This window comes from Ascaphus truei, chromosome 2 (genome assembly GCF_040206685.1).
Source record: "Ascaphus truei isolate aAscTru1 chromosome 2, aAscTru1.hap1, whole genome shotgun sequence".
Taxonomy (NCBI): domain Eukaryota; kingdom Metazoa; phylum Chordata; class Amphibia; order Anura; family Ascaphidae; genus Ascaphus; species Ascaphus truei.
Window position 1 is genome coordinate 234,154,789 of NC_134484.1, and position 20,894 is coordinate 234,175,682.

The 20,894-nt window shown below is 47.4% G+C and overlaps 1 protein-coding gene across 10 annotated transcripts in view; it reads left to right on the forward strand.

Moving 5' to 3' along the window:
* Positions 1 to 20,894, forward strand: part of LOC142487165 (poly(rC)-binding protein 3-like) — an 895,499-nt gene that overhangs the window by 826,160 nt on the left and 48,445 nt on the right. The window lies entirely within an intron of this gene.

Here is a 20,894-nt window from a genome sequence, read left to right on the forward strand (position 1 = left end):
ACCAAGCACCAATACCTGCAACGGAGCGTGGTTGCTGTAAAGGGAAATCCCCTTGGGAGCGATGTACTGCTGGATGAGGGGTTTTGGACATTAATCCTGCTCCTGAACCAACGTAGCGCCCCCGCTGAGAGAAGCAAGCTGCAGACTCTTCTGACAACAGTTGCTGAGTGGTAACTTGTGTGAAACACACTAAATGCACCTATTCCACTGTTTTGATGTTCGCAGATTTATTACCCTGTAATTACTAATACATAGCATTACTTGCTTCGCTATTTGGCGTTGTGCGCTGTTTCTTTTGTTTCCATTTCTTATGTGGAGACAATCCCTGCAGGAGAACTCACAATACACCCCCAGACAGATTGCACGCCCAGGCAGAAGTATATTGTATAACAGGGTGGCTCTTTATTCTTTGCTCAGCATATGAAACAGCATACACTGGATCTGCATTCACAGCACTCGGCCTTCAGCCTTAGGATGGTCCTGGACTTCCAACCCTGGCCAAGGTCACCAAGGGCAATCCTTGCTCTTCCCTGACTCCCTAATAGAGTCAGGGGTAAGGTAATCACTCCTCACTCCCCCAAACGGGAGGAAACGGTAGGTGTCAGTGCTCAGTACACCTCTGTGTGATACCTGTCTCTCTAATGTGGGGAAGAGACACACTGCTCAATTTAGGTAGTGCAGCCCCTTAAGTACCGGGGGGAAGGTCCAAGGTCTGAGCCCTGGATTGGGCAGAACACAGGCCTTGGCCCGCCTCCTCCCCTGGAACTCAAGGAAGTTGGTTCTGTTGTGGGGATAATACCTGGATTGGTCCTGACACTGTCCACACTGTTACCAGGGTTTACATGTCAAGGAGGGCAGATTAGTAGCCAAGCCAGGCATGGCTACATATATTTAGGGAAGGCTTTGACTATATGCATATAGAAAAGGTATACATGGTGTGCCAGTATATGCATAGATACATGGTCATTACGTCACAAGTCTATTGGTATATAGATAAAGGCTGTGAATGCTTCTTTTGAGAGACCCTGATGAAGCTAACTGTTTAGCAAAATGCGTTGGGCTGAGGAGATACAAGTGATTCAAGCATAGCTACAGCTCCCGGAAGTGACTGTCACGGTAGCTTATGACAAGATATAATGAACACCAAATATCTGGGTTGAACTGAACGAGGTTTAGATATAATAAAATATAATTTATTCCTTAAATAAGGTGAACACATCAATATAGTACAATTAACAGACAAGAAGGTAAAAATTACTTAGGGTTGGGGAATGGAGAAGTATCAGCTAGCAATTCTCCATCAATCCGGTGACATTCCAGGTGGAATCAGAAGCACAACTCCAGCAATCCAGCACAACTAAAAACTGTAGGATTGACACAGTTTATATACCTGTGCAACCCTATTCTTAACATTGAACACAGCCTATTGGTGAACAATTATCTGTATCCACTCTCTATTGTGGAGACACAGACTAACAGACTAACCCATGCCCTCAGGTAACAATTAGACTGACAGAGTTTGTTGATTGACTAATACGTAATCCCTAAACATTGGGTAACAATCAAGGCAGTTACTTTTTGATCACTGTGCTTAGGCTACTCAGCCGTCTGCCCTTCATGACTTATTAGCCTAGCAAATGGCGTCTGCATTTTCAGAACAGATCCAAAATAAAATACATATACATTTTAATATCTACACATATTAATAAGTTCCATTCTGGTGGGCGCAGTGGGTCGACCTTTGCCAGTTTTTAATGCCTACAGTGACTCCACATATTGGCCAAATATGAACTCTCTGCGAACCTCCAGAATTGGAGATACACAAATGCACTTTAAAACCTTAATATACATGCTTATAATGGAACATGGAACAGGGGAACATACATTTTCAAGGTATAATAAGGTGCAAACCTCATCCCTGGACCGCAGTCCAGTAAACCCCTTGTCTCTCTGGTGAGGTCAGGGGATGGCCATATGGGGTGCAACCCCTTTAATACTGGGCCACCCCCTTTCTCCCTCTACACCTCCCCTTCTTAATGGGTGACCTGTGGCCCACTGGCCCTAATGGGGAGTGGGCACTGCTGGCACCCTTAACTAACTCAGTCTCAGAGGGATAGTCCTGACGTGAAAGTCCATCAGCATTGCTGTTTTCACTACCCTTTTTGTGCTGAATAGTAAACTCAAACTCTTGATAGGCGAAGCTCCACCTTAGCAACTTGGCATTCTCCCCTGATGCCCTCTGCAGCCAACTCAGGGGGTTGTGGTCTGTGAGGACCGTGAAAGCCCTTCCATACACATAGGGCTGGAGTTTTTTAAGTGCCCACACAATGGCCAAGCACTCTTTCTCAATGGTGGCATAGGCCACCTCTCTGGGAAGTAGTTTTCGGCTGAGGTACACCATGTGGTGCTCTCTACCGTCGTCCCCCACTTGGCTCAACACAGCCCCAATGCCATAGTCTGAGGCATCAGTCTGTATGAGGAAATGTTTGGGGGCAGCCAGTATGGGGGCCCCAGCAAGCGCAGTTTTCAGTGCCTGGAAAGCAGTTTCACAGGCAGGAGTCCAGGTGATAAGCACAGGCAGTTGCTTCTTAGTCAAATCAGTCAGGGGTTTGGCCACGGTGCTGTACTGTGGGACAAACTTCCTATAGTACCCTGCGGTGCCCAAAAATGCCATGACCTGTTTCTTGGTCTTTGGAACAGGCCACTGAACTATGGCTTCTACCTTGGCTGGCTCTGGTTTGAGGTGTCCTCCACCCACCCTGTGCCCTACGTACAGGACCTCTGCCATCCCTACCATACACTTAGTGGTAAAAGGGGACGATAGACAGCACTCTGATGGTGTTAAATATATGCAATTGCAGGGTGCACGGAACAAAAGGGGACCCTTATTCCCCTGTATAGTACTAACAAATCTACGTAAGTACCAGCACTCACTGTCTAATAGCTAAATGATGAAAACAGTTGTAATGCAGAATAAACATTTAATAATAAAGTGAACCAGAAATAAATCAAATGTGTTTGCAGAAACCAGTATCACAAATGGGCATGTCACAAAGTGAGGGGTGGGGGGGGGAAAGAAGGAAAAGGGGAAAAAACATGAAACATAAGGAATATACACAAAAAAAACGGAGAACGGAAAGTATGCTAGGGGGGCGATGTTTCGAGGGACTACCTCTTCATCTGGCCCATTCCCCCTGGTCCAAAAGGATCGAGAGGTACTTCCCTAAGCCTCCCTTCCCCTATACCTGGTCAAATCAGACACCCCTGAAAATAGCTAGTAAACATATAGGGGCCTATGCAGAGAGCAGCGAATTTTAAAATTGGCGAGTTTATTAAAAAGTAGCTTTTTTGGAGAGTTTTATTCTCCATATGCAGAAATGTGCGAATTCTGCTATGTTTAACATGAATGCGTGTGGCGAGTTTAAATTGGCGAGATGCGCGCTTCAGAAATGTGTAAAAAAAAAATTGCGCCTTTTTTTTCCCTTTGCTATGGCCGCGAGCGGCAGCTTCTTGCCAATTTTTTGTGGCGAGGCAAAAAGGAGACAATCGCGCCATTTTATTGGCGCGAACAGCCGCTAGATGCCGTTCGCGCCTCTCTGCATTAGGATATTTTTAAAACTGGCGAGATGGAGGTTCTCGCCAGCCGCGAGGCGAGTTTTAGAAATAGAAAAGAAAAATTGGCGCGTTTTTCGTAACTCGCCATTTTCTGCTGTTTTCTGCGCGATTTTCTCCAAAAAATGGCGAATTTTTAAATAGCGCTGCTCTCTGCATAGGCCCCATAGTGTAAGCTAAATACAGCTAAACAGCTAATAGCAGGGCAGCAAGAATCCACTGAGCACTCCACACAAGCAGCTGAAGGAGCAGAGCCACTGAGGGTTTGACCACTTCATTTATTTTTCTCATTAACCTTTCACTGACTGTGTGGACTCTTGGTGCTCATTTGCAAGCTGCTTTCTTGCAAGCTGTGTTCAGCATTAACTGTACCATTAGTGGATTCTTGCTGCCCTGCTATTAGCTGTTTAGCTGTATTTAGCATACACTATATGTTTACTAGCTATTTTCAGGGGTGTCTGATTTGACCAGGTATAGGGGAAGGGAGGCTTAGGGAAGTACCTCTCGGTCCTTTTGGACCAGGGGGAATGGGCCAGATGAAGAGGTAGTCCCTCGAAACGTTGCCCCCCTAGCATACTTTCCGTTCTCCGTTTTTTTTGTGTATATTCCTTATGTTTCATGTTTTTTCCCCTTTTCCTTCTTTCTCCCCCCCCCCACCCCTCACTTTGTGACATGCCCATTTGTGATACTGGTTTCTGCAAACACATTTGATTTATTTCTGGTTCACTTTATTATTAAATGTTTATTCTGCATTACAACTGTTTTCATCATTTAGCTATTAGACAGTGAGTGCTGATACACTTAGTGGGTTTCAAGGTAAGCCCAGCCTCCCTGATCCTATCCAGCACCGCAGCTACATGTCCTAAGTGGGAGTCCCAGGAATTACGAAAGACAGCAATGTCATCTAAGTAAGCCCTGGCATAGCTCTGCATCCCTTCCAGTAACCTATTGACCAGGCGTTGGAAGGTAGCCGGGGCATTCTTCATCCCAAATGGCATCACTAAAAACTCATAGAGGCCACTTGGAGTGATGAATGCTGACTTCTCCCTAGCCTCCAGGGTCAGGGGGATTTGCCAATAGCCTTTGCTCAAATCCATGGTTGTCAGATACGTGGTCATGGCGAGTTCATCTAGTAAATCATCCATGCGGGGCATGGGGTAGGCATCTGACACCATCCCAGCGTTGAGCAAGCGGTAGTCCACACAAAACCGGGTGGTCTTGTCCTTCTTAAGAACTAGGACTACCGGACTTGCCCAAGGACTCTGGGACGGAGTAATTACCCCTAGGGTCAGCATCTCCTCTATCTCCCTCTCCATACTGGTCTTGACCTCTGCTGACACTCTATAAGCGTGCTTATGCAGAGGCCGCAGGTCCCCTGTGAGCACTGGGTGTTTTGTGAGATGTGTGGTCCCTGGCATGTCAGTGAAGAGGGCCCCATACTTAGCTAGCATGTCCCTGGCTTCTCCCTTCTGCCTAGCAGTCGTCTGTGCCCCTATCTCCACCTGCTCCACAGTGTTTCCCTGCCTGCTAGAAATCATAAGGGGTCCTACAAGATCCATCGCTACTTTCTGGAAGCGTTTCCCTATTATCGGTAGTGGTTTCAGGGGTGCCTTCACACGGTCGCCCGCCTTACCCACTCACTGGCAGGCATCACAAGAGCGGCAGAAATTGCCCACATCTCGAGATGCCCCCGGCCAGTAGTAACGCTGTAATAACTGGGCTCGCGTTCTGTTGACCCCCTGATGTCCCGCTAACAGAATAGAGTGAGCTACCCGTAACAGTTGCTGTCGGTACCCCTGGGGCACTACTAGCTGTCGCTTACCGGTCAATCCCTCCTCTATCCCTGGGTTCCCTTCTTCTCTATACAGGAGTCCCTTATACCATAGGCAGCGCTCAGTGCCCTCCCCTGCCTGAGATTCGGACACCCGAAGTCTCATGCCGGCCAGGCTAGGGTCTGTCTTCACTGCCTCCCTAAACTGGGCTCATAATTCTGGCCACCCCCCGGTCAGGTCATTTTCCGGAGAATGGGGAAGGGTGAGGGGGAACAGTAAGTCAGTCTGTGGTTGCAACTGATCCTGGCTTACCTCCCCGGGCTCCTCTGCCTCCTCCGCTAACGTTGGTCCCAAAGGCTGGGGGACTGGTGCCGCCGCCATTGCCGCTGTCTGGCTCCGGGTAACCGCCGCCACTGCAGCGGGCTTGGGCACTCGGTCATAGGTGCAGGTCATCGGTCCCAGATCGTTGCCAAGAAGAACATCGGCATCCAAACCGGGTAAAACCCCCACCTCCCGCACACCCAGGCCCTCCCCCCAATCCAAAAAGATTCTGACCTCTTGCAAGAACCGTGGCTCTCCGTCGGCCACAGTGATCTGTATCCCAGGGCCTGGGATCAATTCCTCTGGCCGGACCATATCAGGTCGGACTAGGGTCACTGCAGCTCCTGAATCCAGAAAGCCGACTGCTTGCCGGTCACCGACTGTGACCGGGGTGAGATGTCTGCTCCGGCCGTCCGTCTGCTACAGGTCCTCGCTGAGATGTCCTCCGCTCCTGGCTGTGGGCACCAATGAAACTGGGACAGGTGCTGCATGGGACATCTCGCTGGGCGTTGGTTCCATGACCGGTCCTGTGTCTTTGGTGGAAGCTACCTGCACGCGGGCTACCGGCTTCGCAGCTGGGGTGCGTTGCCCCTGATGGTGTCCGCCGGAACGCAGGGGTTCCGGGCAATCTGGTCTGATGTGACCAGGGCGGTTGCAGTTGTAGCACCGGCGCTCGTGCCGGAGCTCCCCTGCCTTCGGTGGACTGCTGCCCGCAGACGGCCTCTGAGTCCATTGGGGGGTATTGTCAGACTTTCTGGCCGGTGCCGCCGCCACCGCCACCTTGGCTACTGGTTTGGCGGTCATCAGGGCTCGGCTGGCCACATAGTCATCTGCAAGCCTCGCCGCCTCCTGGTAAGTCTTGGGCTTCTTGTCTTACACCCAAGCCCTCACCACCGGCGGGCACTGCTCCATGAGCTGCTCCTGAAAGATGAGGTCCAGCAGGCGTTGGTAAGTCCGTGCCTCATAGCCCTCCACCCAGCGTATCCCGTATAAAGCCATGCGGGTTACGTAGGTAACATAGGACTCCTGGAGCTGCCTCTCCTCCTGCCTGAATTTACCCCGGTAGGCTTCAGGGGTAAAACCGTACTGAAAAAATAACAGTTCTTTCAGGTGTTCGTAGTCATCAGCATACTCATCTGGAAGCACCATCATTGTCTGCTTAGCCAAGCCGGACAGTAAGGTGTCCAAACGTACAACCCTATGCTGGGAAAGCATTTTGTACTGCCGGCACTGCGTTTCAAAGTTCTTTAAGAAACTGTCAATCTGGTCTGTGCCTTCCACGAACTTGGTGAGACTGTGCTGGTCCAGTTTGAGTTCATCTGTGTTGGGTTGGACAGGGGGGCAATAAGCAGGTCTGTTCACTGCCATAGTGATAAACTGCAGCCGCTCCTCCGGTGTCCCTCTGTCTCCCCATGCAGTAATTAGTGCCAACATTTCAGGGGTGAACGGACTGGTAGCCGCAGCAACCAGTACCCCTCCTGTTACACTGCTCCCGGGAGGTGCACTCGTTCCCTCCCCGAGATTCCGCCGCCCCGGCACTGGGTTCCTTCCCTGATCTCTGGGTGGCTGTAAAAGGACAAGCTGAGCCGTATCCTGAGGCTCTGCAAGCCGGGCTTCATAGTCACCGATTGCGTCAACCATGTCTGCGACCTCCTGGTTCTCATAGGGCAGTCCATATTCACGGCACTTATCATTCAGCTGAGCTTGGGTCCACATGTTGGATGAGCCTTCAGCCTCGCTCATGGTTCAGTCGCAGCAGTGAGGTGGTGTTACAACTTGTGTTAACTGTTGCACTACTGTGTCTTCAATATCTTTAGTCCCAGGAACTTGCAATTACCATCAAGTTCCTACTATGTTACAGTATCCCGCAGTATACTGTAACACAGGTCCAGTTCAATCCCACCGCTTGCCACCAGTTAATTATAGAGCTTGTCACGGTAGCTTATGACAAGATATAATGAACACCAAATATCTGGGTTAAACTGAACGAGGATTAGATATAATAAAATATAATTTATTCCTTAAATAAGGTGAACACATCAATATAGTACAATTAACAGACAAGAAGGTAAAAATTACTTAGGGTTGGGGAATGGAGAAGTATCAGCTAGCAATTCTCCATCAATCCGGTGACATTCCAGGTGGAATCAGAAGCACAACTCCAGCAATCCAGCACAACTAAAAACTGTAGGATTGACACAGTTTATATACCTGTGCAACCCTATTCTTAACATTGAACACAGCCTATTGGTGAACAATTATCTGTATCCACTCTCTATTGTGGAGACACAGACTAACAGACTAACCCATGCCCTCAGGTAACAATTAGACTGACAGAGTTTGTTGATTGACTAATACTTAATCCCTAGACATTGGGTAACAATCAAGGCAGTTACTTTTTGTACACCGTGCTTAGGCTACTCAGCCGTCTGCCCTTCATGACTTATTAGCCTAGCAAATGGCATCTGCATTTTCAGAACAGATCCAAAATAAAATACATATACATTTTAATATCTACACATATTAATAAGTTCCATTCTGGTGGGCGCAGTGGGTAGACCTTTGCCAGTTTTTAATGCCTACAGTGACTCCACATATTGGCCAAATATGAACTCTCTGCGACCTCCAGAATTGGAGATACACAAATGCACTTTAAAACATTAATATACATGCTTATAATGGAACATTGGAACAGGGGAACATACATTTTCAAGGTATAATAAGGTGCAAACCTCATCCCTGGACCGCAGTCCAGTTAACCCCTTGTCTCTCTGGTGAGGTCAGGGGATGGCCATATGGGGTGCAACCCCTTTAATACCAGGCCACACCCTTTCTCCCTCTACAGTGACATCATCCAGGCCTGAGGGGTGCAGAACCCAAGACAGAGGACGGTAAAGGCATCTTTACACCAGCTGCACAGACCACTCATGAGAGCAGGATATGCATGAACAGCTTTTAATGACTCCATACGCCTTTTCCTGATTCTATTTCTAAGTGTTCCGGTTCACCTTCTTAAAATATTATAGTAAAACTTTTCTTACACTATTTATGCTCTCTTTACGCTTCTCCTCTGAGGTTTATAAGAAGACCTGATCTGAAGAGTTTACATTTATTTTCACAAATGCGAGTGCATTGGCAATTGTTTATTCTTGGGTATATTTTTTGATTAGACAAACTGCACCATATCTATTTTTTTCTGTATCCAGAAAGACGCTGCACTCTGGAGTTTTTTGACTCAAGCTGAGACTTTCACAGCTATTGTTATTATCTTGTTTTGATGAAGTCTCATCTTATTTTGTGGTCCTGATGAAGGTCTCATCTTAAGACTGAAACATTGATTCTGAATAATAAATATGTACGTTTTTCCGCTGTTTGGTTTTTATGGGTGTGCTTCAGCTTTTTCTTGAGACCATAGTCCATGTGTGCAACATCCTTCATGTTAAGCTAGACTGGCCCTTCCAGAGTACGATGTCTTCTACTCTCTTTTCACATATTTTGTCCTTTGACAGCTAAGCATGAACATTAGCATAACTCATTATTTAAATATCAGCTATTTGTCTCAATGTATCTTTCTGTGTTCAATATTTTTTTACTAAATGTTGGTGTGATTCAGAGATTCAGTATATCTGCTGAAAGGGAAACCCAAAGAAAGGATTCCTATAAGGATAGTTCAGCTTATTTAATGCATCAGTTATATTGCTAAGTTGCTTATTGTGTTATTATTGTGAAACACAATGAACATTTCTAGCTCTTGTGGGAAAACTATGACCCAAATTAACTAAACAATGTGTCAGTAAATTGTACGGGCTCCGGGCCAGAAATGGCTTCCTAATTGAAAGTGGTGACGGTAATAAAGTCTATAAGACAGCTGATTCTAAAACCCGATGAGGCTGAGTCCAAATCAGCCACACACACTGAAAACCAGTGAGACTTGACAGGTCTGCTTTAAGGCCCCATCGTACAGGTAAACCCCGTTATAACGCGGTCCTCGGGGTCCACCCCGTACTAATAATATGACAAGAATTATATTCTAATCCCACCCAGTAAAACTTGAAAAACAGTAACAGAACCACTTTACCCCTTTGCTCATACAAACCTTGTTTGCCTTAAAGCAAAAGGGGGGAAAACAGATATGATCAAGCACACCAAGACCTATGAATAATATGTTAAGAATTAATTTTGCCAGGTACAATACAGAAATCAGCATCAAGTCCAAATAAATATGCCTATGCCATAATAACTCAAGAACGTTTTGTTTTTTTTTGCCGATACTATCATTAATTCATAAATAAAGGCAAATCCTAATGTTATGAGGTGGTTATTTAAATATTGCTGATTTAAGTACCAATGCCTTGTTAAATGTCCCTTTTTAACTGCTACAATTTCAGATGAAAACAGAACAGAAAACTATAATCTCATTTTGACATTTCGAGGCGCAGAATGGTGTTAAACAGTACAGCATTTTCTTCATAGTATGAATACATTTAGATGCTGAGTCCTGCCACACGTTATTGCTATGTTTCAGTCCTTGATTGAAGTGCATTAGTGGTATTACATTTTCATTGACGTACCGGGATTCCCTACACCAATTCAGAGGATCCCACCCAGATCCGGCACTGACTGTCGTTGACTTGAATGGCAATTAACAATGGATCCTACTCTGCATTGCAGCCATGTTTGAAGTAGACAGGGAATATTTGAATCCTGTCTCCAATCACCCCCTGAGGTGTGTATTTTAGTAAATGCATCTTATAACAATCTAGGTAATATTTGAATCCTGTCTTCAATCTCCCCTTAATTAAATTCAGCTTTCACCCTTAGGCAGGACAACACCCTGTTTAGAAAAAACATCTGTTTTAATGTGCCTCACATGTACTAATTAACGTGGCTGGACTAAACTTAATTCAGTCAGGTGACATTTTAGAGCTATATAACTAAAAGCACAGCAGCCTTATGCTGTCTTGCAGCCCACGTTTGAAGTAGCCAGGTTTAAAGTAGCATGCAGGGCTAGAGTTTAAAAGGGAGTTGGTTTAAAGTAGCATGCAGTGCTAGAGTTTAAAAGGGAGTTGGTTTAAAGTAGCATGCAGTGCTAGAGTTTAAAAGGGAGTTCACAAGGAGTGAACAAGTGGACAACACTTACTGGCCCTGATTCCTGAATTTTATCTATGCTGGAAAGGAGGATATTATCTATCCCAGACTGCACATCTCAGCACTTTACTATTGCTGGGATTCCACCTTTACTATTTATATTTGCTATGGCCTCACTTCTTTTTAAATTATGCACTTCTTTCTACCAGCCTCATTATGTCTCTAACTCTATTCATATATCTCCATCTCTCCTCTCTACGCCACTTCTCACTACTTTCTTACCTGCACCCCCTGTCACTACACGGCTATACCACCTGCAGTAAAACACACCCCTACAAATCCTCACACATTCTCTTTCTATCCATGCTTCTGGGGATATCTCTCCCAATCCTGGTCCCTGCCTTATTTCTACATTCTCTCGTCCTCGTCTACTCCTTCTGGTGTCAACCCCTCCAACCTCATACCCATCCCCTGCCATCCTCTCTCCTTTTCTCCTGTGCCCTTTGGAATGCTTGCTCCCTTTCAACAAGTTCCTCTTTTCTTTCTCTCTCACTCTCTGCTCCTATTTGTTTTAACTCAAACCTGGCTCACTCAGTCTAACTCTGCTCTGGGAGCTACCCTCTGTAATGGTGGCCTTTCTTTCTGCCACCCCTGAGCTCTGGCAGGAGTAGAGGCGTGGGGCTCCTCCTCTCCTCTCTCTGCCGTTACCAAACCCTTCCTATTCCTCCCTCGCTTGCTTTTCCCTCTTTTGAGGCTCACACTGTCCAGATCTTCTCTCGTCTCCTTGTCCACGTGGCGGTCATCTAACGCCCACCTATCTCTAGCCATCCCCCTTCGGCCTTTCTCTCTCACTTTGATTCCTGACTCTCTTTCTTTCTCTCCTCAGAATCCCCTGTTCTTCTCCTTGGGGACTTCAATTGCCACATTGATGACCCCTCTCTCCCTTGGGCTTCCCTCTTTCTCTAACCTCTGCTTTTGGCCTTCCAAAGGTACTGCAGCCAGCACCCACAAGGATGGCCACTACTTAGACCTGGTTTTCACTAAAAACTTTTCTCTCTCTGATTTTCCATTTCCTCCTTCCTGTCTCTGACCATCACCTCATCTCATTTTCTCTCTCGCTTCTCTCCTTCTCCATCTCCATCTACGCCTCGTTTCAGCAGAAACCTGCACACTATTAACCTACAAGCCTTTGATTCCACTACGCTCCTCCCTCTCCTCTCTCAGTTCTGCTCCAGACCCTGACAACCTGGGCAGGAACTACAACTCTGCCTTATCCTCCTCTCTTGATCTACATGCCCTGCTTTCTCTCTGCCGTCCTCGCTCTTCTAACCCCAGACCCTGGCTAAATTCCCACACGCGCATACTGCATTCCTCCACTCGTTCCTCTGAAAGCCTCTGGAGGAAATCTCACACTCTCACAGACTTCCTTCACTACAAATGTATGCTATCCTGTTTCAACTCTGCCCTCTCTCAGGCTAAACAAACCTACTTTTCTGCATGAATCAATACACACAAGTCTAACCCACACCAACTCTTCTCTGTCTTTGACTCAACTCAAACCACCCTCAGCTGCCTCTTCTTCTTCCTCCATCTCACCTCAGGACTTTGTTGACTATTTTAAGGAAAAGGTGGAATCCATGTCAGAACATCCCCTCTGCTTCCTCCTCCCATCCTACACCTAACACTCCTCCTGCATTCCTTGACTCTTTTTCTGCTGTCTCAGAGGAGGACGTGTCACTGCTGTTCTCCTCTTCTCCCTCTACCACTTTCCCTCTTGACCCCATTCCCTCCCATCTCCTTAACTCCTCCCTCTACTCTGGTACCTTTCCCTCTTCCTTCAAACATGCAACAGTTATAACATTACTCAAAAACAGCAAGCTTGACCCTACTGTCTTTCTAACTATAGACCTGTCTCCCTCCTGTCTTGTGCTTCTAAACTCCTTGAATGTCTTGTATTCTCTCGCTTGCTCCACTTTCTCAACATCTATTCTCTCCTAGACCCTCTACAATCTGGCTTCCGCACTGCTCACTCGACTGAATCAGCCCTCACTAAAAATAACTAATGACCTCCATGCTGCCAAAGACAGAGGTCATTACACTCTGCTCCTATTAACACTGAATATGTGAATGAAACCGCAGTCACCATATTTGAACAATCAATAATTGACAGGTGCTATGGAGGATATTGATATAGTAATAACAGTATTGATCAAAAGAATGATCAGAAAAGTTTCCCCCTATAGTCAGCACTCAATGTCATAAATATTATCTATCAATGGACACAATAGCTCTGCAGTAAATTACTGCTACTCGGGTCAGTCACCCAGAATCACCGGAGAAATCAAAAAGCTGGGGGTCGCGTAACTAGTTAGCATGGAGGAGTCTCGTTCGTTATCGGAATTAACCAGACAAATCGCTCCACCAACTAAGAACGGCCATGCACCACCACCCACAGAATCGAGAAAGAGCTATCAATCTGTCAATCCTTTCCGTGTCTGGGCTGGGTGAGGTTTCCCGTGTTGGTGCATGGCCGTTCTTAGTTGGTGGAGCGATTTGTCTGGTTAATTCCGATAACGAACGAGACTCCTCCATGCTAACTAGTTACACGACCCCCAGCTTTTTTGATTTTTCCGGTGATTCTGGGTCACTGACCCGAGTAGCAGTAATTTACTGCAGGGCTATTGTGTCCATTGATAAATAATATTTATGACATTGAGTGCTGACTATAGGTGGAAACTTTTTTGATCATTCTTTTGATCAACACTGTTATTACTCTGCTCCTATTACTCGATCTCTGCATCATTTGACACCGTGGACCACCCTCTCCTCCTTCACATTCTCCATGCTCTTGGTATTCGGAATAAAGCTCTATCCTGGATCTCCTCTTACCTCTCCCAATGTACTTTCAGTGTCTCTTCTGATAACACCTCCTCCGCTATCGATCTCTCTGGGGGGTACGCCAGGTCTCTGTCCTGGGACCTCTTCTCTTTTCTCTGTACACACTTTCTCTAGGTGACCTAATCACATCTCTTGGGTTTAAATACCACCTCTATGCTGACAACACACACATTTACTTTTCAACCCTTGACCTTACACCTGCTGTACAGACCATAGTTTCTGAATGTCTCTCTGCGATATCATCCTGGATAGCAAAAACAGAGCTCCTCATACTTCCTCCCAAACATTGCCCTACAACCTACTTCCACATGGGAGAGGGAGTGGCTCAGTGAGTAAAAGACACTGACTGGCACTGAGAGTTTGCCAGGGAGCCTGGTTCAATTCCCGGTGTCGGCTCCTTGTGACCTTGGGCAAGTCATTTTATCTCCCTGTGCCTCAGGCACAAAAAAAAAAACCATAGATTGTAAGCTCCACGGGGCAGGGACCTGTGCCTGTAACATGTCTCTGTAAAGCGCTACGTATAACTAGCAGCGCTATACAAAAACATGCTATTATTATTATTATTATTATTATTACTGTTGTAAGTACTATCATTCACCCAGTAGCCCAAGCACGCTACCTAAGGGTCACACTCAACTCCTCTCCACATATTCTCTTCACATTCAAAACGTATCTAAACCTGTCGCTTTTTCCTCCGCAATATTACAAAGATACAACCTTTCCTCTATTGCTCGACTGCTAAAACTCTGACTCAGGCCCTCTGTCTCTCCCGTCTCAATTACTGTAACCTCCTGCTGTCCGGCCTTCCTGCCTCTCACCTGTCTCCCCTACAATCTATCCTACTAAACGCTGCTGCCAGAATCACGCTACTCTTTCCTAAATCTGTCACAGAGTCACCTCTGCTGAAATCACTCTCCTGGCTTCCTATCAAATCCTGCATCTCGCACTCAATTGTCCTCCTCACTTTTAAAGCTTTACACTCTTCTGCCCCTCCTTAATCTCAGCCCTAATTTCTCGCTATGCACCATCCCGACTCTTGCGTTCTGCTCAAGGATGTCTTCTCTCTACCCCCTTTGCATCTAAAGCCCTCTCTTGCCTTAAACCTTTCTCACTGACTGCCCCACACCTCTGGAATGCCCTTCCCTTCAATACCCAACTAGCACGCTCTCTATCCACCATTAAGACTCACCTTAAGATACACTTGCTTAAAAAAGTAGCACCGTGGCTAATACTGGACACATCTACTATATATTTCTCAAACAGTCATATGTTTCTATGTCTGTATGTGTCTCCCTGTGTCCCTCCCTGTGTCCCTAGCAGCAATCCCATTGGACCTTGGGTCAGGCCAATGAGATTGCTCCCTTGGCCCGCCCGCCCCTGCACACCTCTCATTGGCCTGAGGCGGAGTGACGGGCCAAAGGAGAGACACACACTCACACACTCACACTCACTCACTCACACACACACTCACTCACTCTCCTCGGATCTGCGCCAGTCCCACTCTCCACCACCTCTCACTCCCGTCGTGTGTGTGTGCCCCCCTCACCGCAAACCCCCCGCCCCTCCTCACCGCAAACCCCCCGCCCCCCCTTACCGCAAACCTCAGCCTCCCCGGCGCCAAGCCTCCTCCACCTCACCTTTCACACGCCGCCAGCAAAACTCCCGCCACCAGCAAAACTCCCGCCGCCTCACACGCCGCCGCCTGCCCACTCAGCTCTTCTCATAGCGGCCCCGTCTTACCGCCGGGAGCGCCAGCAAGCAGTTAACCCCCCCCGCGGCCGAGCCGGGAGCACCAGGGGCGCAAGGAAGTAACCTCCCCCCCCACCACCACACACAACCCCCCCTCCCCCGCGGCCGAGCCGGGAGCACCGGGGGCGCAAGGAGGTAACCTCCCCCCCCACCACACACAACCCCCCCCCCGCGGCCGAGCCGGGAGCACGGGGGGTGCAAGGAGGTAACCTCCCACCTCACACCCCACCGCGGCTGAGCCGGGAGCACCGGGGGCGCAAGGAGGTAACCTCCCCCCCACCACACACAACCCCCCCCCCCCGCGGCCGAGCCGGGAGCACCGGGGGCGCAAGGAGGTAACCTCCCCCCCACCACACACAACCCCCCCCGCGGCCGGGAGCACCGGCTGGCGCAAGGAGGTAACCCCCCCCCTCACACCCCACCGCGGCCGAGCTGGGAGCACCGGGTGGCGCAAGGAGGTAACCTAATCCCCCCCCACAACCCCCCCCCACACACACAACCCCCCCCCCACACAACCCCCCCACACACAACCACCCCCCACACACATAACCCCCCCACACACACAACCCCCCCCCACACACACAACCCCCCCCCACACACAACCCCCCCACACACACACACAACCCCCCCCCCCACACACACACACAACCCCCCCCCCCCCCGCGGCCGGGAGCACTGGCGGCGCAAGGAGGTACACACACACACACACACACACACTGACTGGCTGACACACCCTGACTGACGCACGCACACACACTCACTGGCGCACACACCAGCACTGACTGACTGCCACGCACACACACAACCCACTTACTGATGCACACACACACAGAGTGACTGACGTGCACACACACACACACACCGGCTGGCTGCCACGCGCACACACACACACCCTGACTGACGCACGCACACACACCCTGACTGACGCACGCACACACACCCTGACTGACGCGTGCACACACACCCTGACTGACGCGCGCACACACCCTATGACTGACGCACGCACACACCCCCTGACTGACGCACGCACACACCCCTGACTGACGTACGCACACACCCCTGACTAACGCACGCACACACACCCTGACTGACGCACGCACACACACCCTGACTGACGCACGCACACACACCCTGACTGACGCACGCACACACACCCTGACTGACGCACGCACACACACCCTGACTGACGCACGCACACACACCCTGACTGACGCACGCACACACACCCTGACTGACGCACGCACACACACCCTGACTGACGCACGCACACACACCCTGACTGACGCACGCACACACACCCTGACTGACGCACGCACACACACACACACACTCACTGACTGACACACACACACTGACTGACGCACGCACACACACACACACTGACTGGCGCACACACACACACTCACACACACACTGACACACACATACTGACACACTGACTGACGCGCACACGCACACACACACACACACACTGACTGAGGCACACACGCACGCACACACTGACTGTGTGTGTGTGTGCGTCACTCACTCTGTGTGTGTGTGTTTGTGTTTCTGCGTCAGACTCACTGACGCGCGCACACACACACACACACACACACACTGACTGACTGACGCACACACAATGACTGACGCACTCACACTGCATGAAGCTGTAAAGGGGGACAAACAGAGCTGTAAAGGAGGGAGGGGGAGGACTGGATTGGTGTGAATGGGGGACAAACAGAGAGAGGGGGGAGGAGAGAGGAGACAGAGAGGAGCGGGAACATTACATCCCGGGCAACGCCGGGTCTCTCAGCTAGTGATACATAAAGCTTGACCCCCTGCAGACGCACTTACCAGAATGCCCTCCTACTGTCTCTGTACGTTCTCCCCACCAATTACATTGTAAGCTCCTCGGAGCAGGGACTCCTCTTCCGAAATATTACTTTTATGTCTGAAGCACTTATTCCCATGATCTGTTATTTGTATTATTTGTTATTTATATGATTGTCACGTGTATTACTACTGTGAAGCGCTATGTACACTAATGGCGCTATATAAATAAAGACACATACATACATTCATGAATTCTAGCCCATATCCTTTATTAAAATTGCAGTCTTGCCCAAGGACCAAGATGAACCAGTGCCATGTTTTAAGTGTTAAACGTGGGTGATTGACTCCTCTCTCTTACAAAAATCAGGCACCTAATTGTTCATTTGAAGTAAGTTTTCAAATATTAACAGTGAGACGGGAATGGGTTGATTTCCTCTTGTTACTTCTCCCTTTTGTTCAAAATTACTGTGTACTGAACCAGAGTTTGCATAAGCAAACCTCCCTCCCCCCAGTTCTGCATCCTCCTTATCCTTATTGACCCTTTAACAGGGGCAGGGTAGGCTAGAGGCTGAGCTTGATTGACAAGCACTCTTGAGTTTGGAGGTATAGGTGAGCTGAACATTCCTCCTTATTCCTTTATTTTGAAAAGACAGCAAAACAACCACATACATTTGTTTAACCTTTACAGTGCCAGGAGTCCAGTGTCACCTACGGCACTTTCGTATCATGTGTTCGATCTAGTACGCGGGGCACATGATGCGAGCGATCTTACTGAAATAAGAAATAATTAATTCTTCTCTTTAGTTTTATGGAGAGATAAATTGCCTACTATAATGTAGTGTCTGTGGCCCTGTCTCTATGGCTTCTCGCTGTTGTGTTTCTGGTTTACCAAACATACATACTACTGCTTGCCTTTCTTGGTTTATTCTTTACCTTCGCTGCATGCTGAAAGTCCAGTAGTGGGTTACATATAACCCTCTTTATTTGGACAGTCCTTCCTAGAAAGAAGGGGAACTCAGGACAGGTTAAATTAAGCTCAGTGGGGGTTATGCACTAAGCAGTGATAAGTGCTTTTAAGTGAGATAAATGCCTTTATAGCGCGATACTGCGTTCTGTGAGATTCACAAAGCCGTGTTAGGCCTCTACAACCAAAGTGCACTGATTACCTGTGCACCATTATTATTCACAACAGGAAATTAATCCCATGAACTCTCAGATGTAGACTAGAGGTTCACATCTCTGCAAATTACCATATGCTATGAAAAAGGAGAAAAAGAATCCCAAAGGATGCACTCACTAATGGATAGGACTCAAAATAAATAAATTTTATTAATGATAACAAGAAAAAACACCCTAATTAAAACCTAAAAAATGAGCGCATGTTTGCCTCAGCGAGGTATGGAGTGCTAACTGTAAGCCTATTCCTGGATATAGACACTGTGTTAGTGATCCAGGAAAAGGACTAAAGGTAACCTGGTGGTGATAGTGTGGTATCTGCTCAATGGTGTATTGTATATACCTCACAAACTGATAGTTAGAGTTATCACAAGTGGATCATATGTGAGGTAAGTACACCAAATGAAGTGCTAGTGTACTGCTCAAGGGTTCAAGGTTATATGACCGAGAAATTCCTATGTATGAGGGAGGCAGGTACACAGTAAAGCAAATGACACTGCAACCATAGTGTTGCTGTACAGGTCATGTGCTAGTGTCCTGCTGAGTAGTTCAAGGTCATTTGCCCAAGAAACTCCTATGCATAAGGGAGGCAGGTACAGAGTGAGGCAAGTGACACTGCAGCCGTAGTGTTGCTGTGCAGATAGTGCCTATGCCTGCTAGTCGGTGGACATTGAAATCTGCTGTGTGTGGGTATGAAGGGGTAACACAAGTGCCCCGCTGTGTCAGTTCATAGGAGGGAGCAGCAATGATCGTCATAGGCCGTGTTAAGCCAAAGGCTGTAAGTCATTAACCCCCCATATCCCAGGACACAGTTCGGAGAGAGTACCTGAAACGTTGGAGGAAATCATGCAGGGATCTCTCACCAGGTCTGAATACAAACGGTCCTAGTTCTAACTAGTGGGATCCACAATCGGCCCACATCTGTGTTAGCTAGCAACTAAGGTAAGCACTCCACGCTGGGGTCCAAAACTGACCGAACTACTATCTAGTCGGTCGCGCTGATGACGTCACACGGGACGTCGCATGTGACGTCCCGTGTGACGTCATCAGCGCGACCGACTACTTACCTCACATATGATCCACTTGTGATAACTCTAACTATCAGTTTGTGAGGTATATACAATACACCATTGAGCAGATACCACACTATCACCACCAGGTTACCTTAAGTCCTTTTCCTGGATCACTAACACAGTGTCTATATCCAGGTATAGGCTTACAGTTAGCACTCCATACCTCGCTGAGGCAAACATGCGCTCATTTTTTACGTTTTAATTAGGGTGTTTTTTCTTGTTATCATTAATAAAATGTATTTATTTTGAGTCCTATGCATTAGTGAGTGCATCCTTTGGGATTCTTTTTTTCCTTTTTCATTGCATGCCTCTATCCCTGATAGCACCACTTCCAGTCTCCACTCTCATACCCCAGTGGCTGAGCGGGGTTATCCCACCTCTCTCCCCCTCCCCCTATTTACGAATTACCATATGCTGCCAGATTATGTTTGTGCTAGCCAGACAGTAATCAGGAGTAGAGTTGATGATAAAACACTGTGGTGTACATTGAGATAAATAGGCCCATAATTACCTAAGGCCTTGATTCACTAAACTCTGTTAGGCCACTTAACGGGATGTTAGCCTAAGTCAATTTAACGAGACGTTAAGCCTATGCTAATGAGCTCAATTACGAATTTTATTTTTGCATCTAATTAGCTCAGCTAATACCAAGATAACTCCGATTTATGGAATTTCATTAATCAACCCCTTAAAGCAGCAGACACACACTATTAGAGAGGGTTGGGGTTCCTTACAAATCATCTGATCTCAGACACACTATTAGAGAGGGTTGGGGTTCCTTACAATGCACCTGATCTCAGACGCGCTATTAGAGAGGGTTGGGGTTCCTTACAATGCTTCTGATCTCACACACGCTAATAGAAAGGGTTGCCGTTTCACAGAATTCACAATATAATTATAGAGTTCTATAACCAAAAAAGGTTGAAAACCACTGGTCTAAGCATTAAAATGATATTGAAAATACACCCTGATCATTTGGTCATATGCACATCGGAAATTGTTGGGCCAAAGCTGGCTAAACTTATGCTTTTCAGCCATTACAAATGATACCTTGGTCTTTATGTTGCATCCTACACCGAGCATTTGTATAACACTTGGAAAGTACATATCTCAATGAACTACTTAAATATATAACCACGATAGCAATGTGAGTTAAGTTACCACATATAAAATCTACTCTATACATTGCACACTGGGGTTTATCTACTGTGGGGATTATTAGCTACAGTGTGAAAGTCCTTGATAAAAGCATTTAAAAGTGTTCTCCACATACTACAATGGGTGTATTCCAATGCAAGTTGCAATCTTTTAAATTGGTTTCGGTTTTATAGTCTTTTTAATCAAAATAGAAGCATAAAGATTGGCTTTAACTCCTGGTTTAGCACCAGCA